The sequence below is a fragment of the Hemibagrus wyckioides genome, linkage group LG20 (genome assembly GCF_019097595.1).
Source record: "Hemibagrus wyckioides isolate EC202008001 linkage group LG20, SWU_Hwy_1.0, whole genome shotgun sequence".
Classification (NCBI taxonomy): domain Eukaryota; kingdom Metazoa; phylum Chordata; class Actinopteri; order Siluriformes; family Bagridae; genus Hemibagrus; species Hemibagrus wyckioides.
In genome coordinates this window covers 18,178,319-18,188,933 of record NC_080729.1, presented here as the reverse complement: position 1 = coordinate 18,188,933, position 10,615 = coordinate 18,178,319, and the positions used below count along the sequence as shown (strand labels likewise).

Here is a 10,615-nt window from a genome sequence, read left to right as displayed (position 1 = left end):
TCTCTCTCTCTGTCTCACACACACTCACCTCACAGTGTCTCTCTCTCTCTCTCTCTCTCTCTCTCTCTCTCTCACACACACTCACCTCACACAGTCTCTCTCTCTCTCTCTCACACAGTCTCTCTCTCTCCCTTACTCGCTCTCACATAGTCTATCTCTCTCTATATCTCTCTTTTTCTCATCTCACAGTCTCTCTCACACACACACAGTCTGTCTCTCTTTCTGTCTCACACAGTGTCTCATGCTCTCTCACACACAAACTCTCTCTATTTCTCACCTCACACACAGTTTGTCTCTCTCTCCATCTCTCTCCCCCCCACCCCCTCCCCACAGAAGCTCTATGCACCTAACTTTTATCCTGATTTTTTTTTTTTCCTCGAAGGAAGGAAGAAAGAAGAAGAAAAAAAAAAAGACCTTTCAGCCAAAGTTTCTGGGAATCCGATTGCCTGCTCACTTTTTTTTATATAGACTTTCAAAAGCCTGTCTTCTTCTGGAGTGGAGGATGTTTTTAGCTCATCCTTTTCATCGTGGAATCTTTCCTTTTCTCTGCATTCACTTCTTTGCCTAAATCCCAAAGGGAAGCTGTTGCATGTCGCATTGTTTATAGCCTTAAAAATCAACCCTGCGAACGGACCGAACTCCTCACCATGACGACGACTGTTTCTCAGACGGACTTCGATCGTACCTTTTACAAAAAAAGTGCACTTTTTCGGGGCGGGGGGTGGGGGATTAATATGGGTCAGGGAGGGTGGAGGTCAAGGACGTCATTTCATCGTCACGTGCATCACTAATTCATTCTAAGCTGCACTCTGTGACGCCGCATTAAACCTAAGCCGACGTGTGTGTGTGTGTGTGTGTGTGTGATGCTTTGGTTATTTGAGCATCGACACACTCCTGGGTTTTTTTTTGTTTGTTTTTTTTCTTGGGTGGGAGATGTGTGTGTTTTTTGTTTTGAACGTGGTGGTGGTGTGACGAGCTGCCACTGCGGTCAGTGTCCCTGTGCTCTATGTTAGAGTGGACTCTCGGCACGTTTCTAGTGCTACGCTGGAGGAGAGGACGGAGAGACGGATACGGAAGGTCACGGTGCGGAAAAACAACGCTAACGACGACGACAGCGTCAAGACGTAGAAGCCCGCGAGTGTGTTTTCTACATAACTTCAGCACTCGCTGTACGAAAGACCCGCGCAGTATTAACACGCGCTCCGTGTTTTAATAGCTAACTTGCACTGGACTGGAAAATTTGTCAAGTCTTTTACTCGCTCTTTTGAAGCTGATGCTAAAAAAAAACCATGTAGATTTCTGATGGGTTTTTTTTCCTGTCACAGTGTGATTCCAGTGTTGATTGAACACGTTTCAGACTTTTTGTTTCTTCATGAATCAGGTACCGTATTTTCTGGAGTATGAGAGACAGAACATTTTCAAGAACATTTAAACATTTTTAGTTTCAGAACAAAAATCTACAAATAATTTCCTCAACCCCTCGTCATCCAAGATGTTCATGTCTTTCCTTCTTCAGTCGTTAAGAAATTGAGGAAAACTTTTCAGGATTTTTCTCCATATAGTGGACTTCAATGGCGCCCGCGAGTTTGACCTTCCAAAATGTAGCTTTAAAGAGCTGCAACTGATCCCAGCCCGGGAAGAAGGCTCATATCTAACCAAACAATCGGCCATTTTCTTAGAAAAAAAAAAAAAAAAAAAATTGTATACTTTTTAACCACAAAAGCTCGTCTAGTGCTAGCTCTGGGATGCGCATCCTTGACACTACGTATTCACGTCATAAGGTCACGCGTGACATAGGCGGAGCTACAGACTCCTTTAAGGAATGTACGTAAGGTTACATCACCCTAACAATCTTCTCTCTAGAACTTCCTGTTTTTCACGACGGCAAATATTAACGCAAAATCAAGCAGACTCGATGCATTCAGCAAAGTTTGCGATTTTTCTAAATTTCACAGGTGCAGGTTTGGGGAGTGATGTGTCTTGTGACATCATTACACGCGCTCTTGTGATAACGCGCTCCTGTGACATCACAACCTGCACTCTTGTGACGTCACAACACTCACTCTTGACAACCCTCGCTCTTGTGACGTCACAACCCTCGCTCTTTTGACAACACGCGCTCTTCTGACAACACGCGCTCCTGTGACATTACAACCCGCGCTCTTCTGACAACACGCGCTCCTGCGACATTACAACACACGCTCCTGTGACATCACAACACGCGTTCAGCTGAAAACCTTCTTCTTTTACAGATGTGGTTCACTGCTAGGAGTTTTTAAAGACGACTTAAGCAGTTTTAGCAAATAAAGAAAGAGAAATGAAGCATTTTTGGTCTCAAAACAGTCCCCAAAAAATCTTTAGGATTGATTAATGTTTTCCGTAACCTTAGGAGTCTTCTTGACCAGCGTCACTTTTGCACAGATTACAGACGTTATTTATTTATTTTTCTTTTAATGGATTAAAACATCCAGTTCTTGAGATTCTCCTCAGGAGCTGCGTGTCATCAGTTACTCCAACACTAACCGGACAAAATCTAAACACAACCAGAGAGCAGAATACAGTTTACATCTGTATTATAACTATAAGCAAACAAACAAAGTCTTGTTTTCTTTTTCTCTTCTTTTTGACATCTTATATTCCAGGAAATACGGTACATTAAACCGTAGCATTAAATTCCCAACGTTAACTAAAATGTTTGACGAGAGCTTTTAAAAAAATCTGTTTTTTCTTTCCAGAATAAAATGAGAATGTTTGTAGTTTTAAAAAAAATAAAAATAAAACACTCATGTAAATATGCTGCTTTGCTTGTTAAATAATACAAAAAAAATAAAGAAAAAATAAAAATAAAGGAAGATTTTTTTTTGTTGTTGCTTCTTTAGTCGGAGACGGAGGAAATGATTAGGAAATTTTTTTTTTTTTTTTAGCGTTTGGGATGAGGGAATAAATCTGGCTTAAAGGTGACGGCAGTGCAGGAAGGAAGATCTGTAACGAAGATGAAGATAAAGGAAGAAAGTGGATGGTGTTAACGATGGAAGGGTTTCTGCTGAACTGAGGACGCTGAAGGAAAAGAAATACACTGAGGCTTTTAAATCATAAAACTTAAAACGAAGCAGCAGAATACACACTACTGCTGTGTGTGTAAGTGAGAGAAGGAGAGAGAGAATGAGAGAGGGTGAACCAGAGAGAGAGAGAGAATGAATGAGAGAGAGCGTGTAAGAGAGAGAATGATGGAGAGAGAGAGAGAGAGAGAGAGAGCAAGTAAGAGAAAGAGAGAGGGCAAACCAGAGAGAGAGTGTGAACCAAAGAGAGTGAGAGAGAGACTAAATGAGAACCAGAGAGAGAGTGTGAACCAAAGAGAGTGAGAGAGAGACTAAGAGAGAGAGAATAAATGAGGATGAGAGAGAGAGACGGAATGAAAGAGAGAGTGCACCAGAGAGAATGAGAGGGAGTCAGAATGATAGAGAGAGAGGGGGAGGATGATAGACAGAGCGCGAATGAATTGAGGAATTTGAGAGAAATCTGATTATCAAACACACGAGCACTAATCTTCCTCATCCTCCTCCTGTGCTGCTGCTCATGACACAAACACCGTGAGCTGCTTCTGGAGTCATGTCCGGCACCTTAAAATGACCACGTTTGTGTTGAGGTCTGATCTGAGACGTGTTTACTGACCCAGCAGCGATAAAGCGGTGTGTGTGTATCAACTAACAAGCGCAGGTGTGATGGCGTTATCCGACACCATCTGGGGTTCAGCCGCAACACTGAGCTAACGCACTCATCAGAGCTCTGATGGACAGAGTTCTACACCGGGCCAAGAACGCACAGTCACGCTGTGACCACAATACACACACACACACACACACACACACACACACACACACACACACAGAGCACTGGCTAAACCGGCGCCATTGAGCCGCTAATTCCCTCTCCACTCAACATAATCAGGCTCTATTGAGGGTCTTTCCTGGGGCTCGGTTACATCACTGACCCTCATTGTAGCCAAATATGCGACGATGGTCACTGGAACCGCGAGAGCCCGGGATTTTTTGGCTGAGGCGGCGATTTACCTCCATGACTCAATTTGAGAATGATAGATAGAGAGAGAGAGAGAGAGAGAGAGAGAGAGAGAGAGAATATAATAGAGAGAGAAAATGAGAGTGAGAGAGACAGAAAGATAAGAGAGAATGAGAGAGAAAGAATAAGAGATCGTGAGAAAATGAGAGAGAGAATGAAAGAGAGAGAATGATAAAGAGAAAGCGAGAGAATGATAGAATATGAGAGAGAGAGAGAATGATATAGATGAGACGGAATGCCCTCGGTCCTGCCCTCGAGACGGACACTGCAGTCAGACGAGCTCCTGGACCCGGAAACTGTGACGCAGACACTAAAGGACACAGGAGGAGTCTGGTTAAGGTCATGAGCGCTACATCAGGTGTGCGGGAGTCTACTGTAACCTGCATCCAGAAGAACAGCACAGGAGGGGAATAAACATTAGTGACATTGTAATAAAATAAAAATAATCAGGAAGAGGATCACGAGCCGTAAAGAGTGGAGCTTTAAACATCTCACTGTGCTTGGAGAAATTTCCGTGATACACAACATGCAGATATTTCTCTCATTTGTTAAAGACATCCTCAAAACCTGCGTACATTATTACTGTTATATCATTAACAGCTACAGAAATAAACTTTATTAAGAAGTAAAAATATTTTTAATACAAGCTGGACTGCTGAGAGAGAGAGAGAGACCGAGAATGAGATAGTTTGATAGAGAGAGAAATAATGCGAGAGAGAGAGAGTGAGAGAGAATGTTTGATAGAGTGTGAACGAGAGAGAGAGAATGAGCGAGAAAGAATGAGAGTTTGTGTGTGTGTGAGAGAGAGAGAGAGAAAGAGAGAGAGAATGTGAGGGCGCGTTTGATAGAGAGAGAATGAACGAGAGAGAGAATGAGAGATAGATAGATAGAGAGAGAGAGAAAGAATTAGATACTATGAGAGAGAGAGAGAGAGAGAGAGAGAGAGAGAGAGAGAGAAAGAATTAGATACTATGAGAGAGAGAGAGAGAGAGAGAGAGAGAGAGAGAGCGAGAGCGAGAGCGAAAGAATTAGATACTATGAGAGAGAGAGAGAGAGAGAGAGATACTCCTTGATTCAGTTCAGTCACTGAATGTAATGAAGCTCTTCAGAGGTTGTGGAGGATCTTCAGGAGTTGAATCCCAGAGTTAGACTCCACACTGAGCTGTAATCACTGGGAGCTGTCAGGAATTTTCCAGAACAATGTATTTCCACCTGCTCTTTAAACTCTCTCTGATGAAATAAAGTGGAATAAATAAAACTATAGCAGCGTTCCTCAGAGGATGTCGTGGATCCAACAGACGTGTTTGTGTGTGTTTATCCACATGCAGCTGATCGTTCAGAGTGTTTAACGGTGTTGTATTCATCACGGCGCGCTCGTCACACGTCAATGCTAAAACGTGTAAAACCAAGGGACCATCTGTGCCGCGATTCATCACAGCAAACAGCCACGCTGACAGATTGGCGTCAGTTTAATTGCTCGTAAGCAAACTCGCCTCCAAACCCTCTCCACAGAGCTCAAGGAATGAATGAAAGCCCTTCTTCTGCTCTTTCCTCAGTGTGTGTGTGTAAACTCTCCACTGTCCACTGAGCCTCTCTGACCTGTTAATTCTTCAGGGTTTACAGATCATCTGCTAATGTTTGGAGCTAAACAAAGGCAGAAAAAATCATAGACAGCGCTTTCATTAACACTAGGATGCATATTAAACTGTATACACTTTCTATCCACTTTATTAGGACATGGGGATTCTTGCAGTTATCCAGTGATCCAGTCATGTAGCAGCATCTATCTAATCAGCCAATCATGTAAGAGCAGCAACTACATGATTGGATAATCAGATAAGAGCAGCCATCTGATCTGCCAGTCATGTAAGCGCAGCTATCTGATTATCCAATTATGAAGGAGCAGCTATCCAATTAACCAATTAAGTAGGAGCAGCAGCTATCCAATCAGCCAATAATACAGGAGGAGCTATCTAATCAGCCAATCCTATAGCAGCAGCTACCTGATTATCCAATCATGTAGGAGCAGCAATTTAACCAGCCAATCACGTAGCAGCAGCTATCCAATCAGTTAACCATGTAGGCGGAGCTATCTAATCAGCCAATCATGTAGCAGCACAATGCATAAAGTCATACAGATTCAGGTCAAGAGCTTCGGGTTAATGTTCACATCAAACACCAGAGCAGTGTAAAGGGTGATTTCGGGGTGGTTTAATTAAATGTTTTTTATTTTCCGCACCATTCTAAATAAACTCTAGAGACCGCTGTGGGTGAAATTCCCAAGAGATTCCTCAAATTCTCAGTCAACCCGAACCATCAGTCACCAACAACCATGCTTTCAACCACGGTTCAAAGACTCAGAGACTTTTCCCTCGTCTGATGAACATTAACTAATGTCCCTCATGACCTGTTTGCGCCGCTTCAACACGACCGGCTGATTCAATAACAGCACAAACCTACAGCACAGGTATTCCTAATAAAGTGGCCATAAAGCGAGAGTCTCGTATGCTCATTATAGACACACAAGCGCTCAAGGCACAAAAAAAAAAAAAAGCTTACATAATAAAAGGAACTGAAATCTTCCTTCCTGCCAATAAGGGAAGACCAGATTGAAGGCTGTCCTCACCCCCCGAGGGCTGGAGAGAGAGAAATGTTACTAATAAAACATGAACTGACAGATGGGAGGATATTAAAAAATATAGAAATAAAAATATAAATAAATAAATAACATAACAAAAAACAAAAAACTAAATTAAATTAAATAATAATAATAATAATAATAACAGTAAAAAGTCTGAAGCATTTTCTTAAACAGGTATGAAATAAAATAGAAAAAGAGTGAGATTCTGGGGGAGAAATAAAAGGGGGTGGGTCATATTTTATGCATGTCTCCAGGTTTTGGGAGGATTATAAAAATGTGACAAAAATAAGAGAGAAAGACAAAGTAGGTTATATAAAAATGGGTCGATGGAGACTGGAAAAGTGTGTGTGTGTGAGAGAGAGAACTGCTGAAAGCTACACAGCGCCACCCTGTGGTTCAGCAAAGAACAAAAGTACCTGATTAAGTGAATACAAAAAAACTAAACAAAAAAAAAAACCCCAAATGGGGTCAAACCTCTTGAAAAAGGCTAAAAATAGAAGGCTGTTGCTGCAGGAAGAGCTGAAGAGGCTTGAGGAGAGATGTGGGTTAGGTGTTGGTGTGCGGTCATGCTAACTAGATCATCAGAAGCTTGAGGTGTAGCATGGCTTTGTTTGCTGCCAGGGGTGTGTAGTGTGTATTTACCCACGATGCACTGCAAGCACAGGCCAGTTGTCAACACTGAGCGTTGGTTCAGGGGTTTATCGGAACGAACACACAGGTACAGACACACACAGACAAACACACACACACACACACACACACACACAAAGACAGACACGCAGACAAAAACACACAGAGAAACACACACACACACACATACAGACACACACATACATACACACACATACATACACACACATACATACATACAGACACACACATACATACACACACACACATACATACACACACATACATACATACATACAGACAAACACACAAACACTCAAAGACTCCTTTTAATCCAGAAAGACAATAAATACTCCATCATCATCATCATCTTTAACAATTGGATTAAAAAAAAAGCGTTGATTTCGTACCTTTTCCCTGCTACAACAAATGAAAGTGAAGACCCAAAGTGTTTATATTTAAATCAATTGTGCTTTAATTATTTTTACTGAGAATCCAGGACAGCAGGAGAAATCTACCTTTCTTAATATTTTTCTTAATTGTTTCATATTAAAGCCCTGGAACATATGATAAATATATAATATATGATATGATAAATATCTTCTAACTAAAAGCTCTGGTTGGGAGAACTGCTTGCCTGATTGGAGAACTGATTTCTGGCCCGGAAAGCTTGTTTAGGTTTGAATTAGTTTACTGTCTCTTTAATATAAGTGTGGAGGGTGGAGTAGAGTAAGCTGGAGGAGGGGGAGGAGGAGGGGGAGGAGGAGGGGAATACACAGACATCAAACCCAACTTTTTCTTTTAAATGATAATTTTGCTTATTGCACCTTTCAAGCAGCTCACCAACTGGCTATACATAAAACATACACTCACTCACACACACTCTCACTCACACACACTCTCACTCACACACACACAGTCTCTCACACACACACACAGTCTCTCACACACACACACAGTCTCACACACACACACAGTCACTCTCACACACAGTCTCACACACACACACAGTCTCTCACACACACACACACACACAGTCTCACACACACACACTCTCACTCACACACACACAGTCACTCTCACACACACACACAGTCTCTCACACACACACACAGTCTCTCACACACACACACAGTCTCTCACACACACACAGTCTCTCTCACACACACACACACAGTCTCACACACACACACACACACAGTCTCACACACACACACACACACACACAGTCTCACACACACACACAGTCTCACACACACACACAGTCTCACACACACACACAGTCTCACACACAGTCTCACACACACACAGTCTCACACACACACACACACACACTGTCACACACACACTGTCACACACACACTGTCACACACACTGTCACACACACACACTGTCACACACACTCTCACACACAGTCTCACACACACACACAGTCACACACACACACAGTCTCACACACACACACAGTCACACACACACACACACACACACACACACACAGTCTCTCACACACACACACACACAGTCTCACACACACACACTGTCACACACACACTGTCACACACACACTGTCACACACACACTGTCACACACACACACACACACTGTCACACACACACACACACTGTCACACACACACTGTCACACACACACACTGTCACACACACACACTGTCACACACACACACTGTCACACACACACACACACACTGTCACACACACAGTCTCACACACAATGTCACACACACTGTCTCACACACACACACACACACACACTGTCTCACACACACACACACACACACTGTCTCACACACACACACACACACTGTCTCACACACACACACACACACACTGTCTCACACACACACACACACACACTGTCTCACACACACACACACACACACTGTCTCACACACACACACACACACACACACACACACACACACACTGTCTCACACACACACACACACACACACACACACACACTGTCTCACACACACACACACACACTGTCTCACACACACACACACACACACACACACTGTCTCACACACACACACACACACACTGTCTCACACACACACACACACACACACACTGTCTCACACACACACACACACACACAGTCTCACACACACACACACACACACACACTGTCTCACACACACACACACACACACACACACACACACACAGTCTCACACACACACACACAGTCTCACACACACACACACAGTCTCACACACACACACACAGTCTCACACACACACACACACACACACAGTCTCACACACACACACACAGTCTCACACACACACACACACACTGTCTCACACACACTGTCTCACACACACACACACTGTCTCACACACACACACTGTCTCACACACACACACACTGTCTCACACACACACACACACTGTCTCACACACACACACACACAGAGTCTCACACACACACACACTGTCACACACACTGTCACACACACTGTCACACACACACACACACACACTGTCTCACACACACACACACTGTCTCACACACACACACACACACACACACACACACACACACACACACACACTGTCTCACACACACACACACACACACACACACACACACACACACACACACTGTCACACACACACACACACACACACACTGTCACACACACACACACACACACTGTCACACACACACACACACTGTCACACACACACACACACACACACACTGTCACACACACACACACACTGTCACACACACACACACACACACTGTCACACACACACACACACACACACACACACACACACACACACACACTGTCTCACACACACACACACACACACACTGTCTCACACACACACACACTGTCTCACACACACACACTGTCTCACACACACTGTCTCTCACACACTGTCTCTCACACACACACACACACACACACACACACTGTCTCACACACACACACACACACTGTCTCACACACACACACACACACACACACACACACACACACTGTCTCACACACACACACACACACTGTCTCACACACACACACACACACACACTGTCTCACACACACACACACACACACACACTGTCTCACACACACACACACACACACACACACTGTCTCACACACACACACACACTGTCACACACACAGTCTCACACAGTCTCACACACACACACACACACACACACACTGTCTCACACACACACACACACACACACTGTCTCACACACACACACACACACACAC

The 10,615-nt window shown here is 43.7% G+C and overlaps 1 protein-coding gene across 2 annotated transcripts in view; it reads left to right on the top strand.

The window, feature by feature from the left end:
- cables1 (Cdk5 and Abl enzyme substrate 1) overlaps window positions 1-2,780 on the top strand; it is a 40,314-nt gene extending 37,534 nt beyond the window's left edge. For both annotated transcript variants that reach the window (XM_058418168.1, XM_058418167.1), the window contains one exon: window positions 1-2,780. This exon is cut by the window's left edge and continues 352 nt beyond it. The gene's annotated coding sequence lies outside the window, so the exon portion shown is untranslated.
- Window positions 2,781-10,615: the final 7,835 nt, after the last annotated feature.